This window comes from Penaeus monodon, chromosome 21 (genome assembly GCF_015228065.2).
Source record: "Penaeus monodon isolate SGIC_2016 chromosome 21, NSTDA_Pmon_1, whole genome shotgun sequence".
Classification (NCBI taxonomy): Eukaryota; Metazoa; Arthropoda; class Malacostraca; order Decapoda; family Penaeidae; genus Penaeus; species Penaeus monodon.
The window spans coordinates 34643266-34643491 of record NC_051406.1 but is presented as its reverse complement, the minus strand read 5'-3'; positions in this window follow the sequence as shown (position 1 = coordinate 34643491).

Genomic DNA, 226 nt, shown 5'->3' with positions numbered 1-226 from the left:
CCCTCTACCTGTCATATATTTATCTATATATATCTTCCATCTGTCCCATCTTCCCCCTCTCCTTCTCACCCTGATATAAAAAGAAATTCTTCCCGACTGCTTCAAAAAAACATGATTTTTGTTGACGTCTCATCACCGAGGGCAAGACACAGCGTATGGCTGACGAGGGGAAACTTACCCATGCAAACAAATGGATCAGGTGGGATCAGGAGGCGATATACTGTCA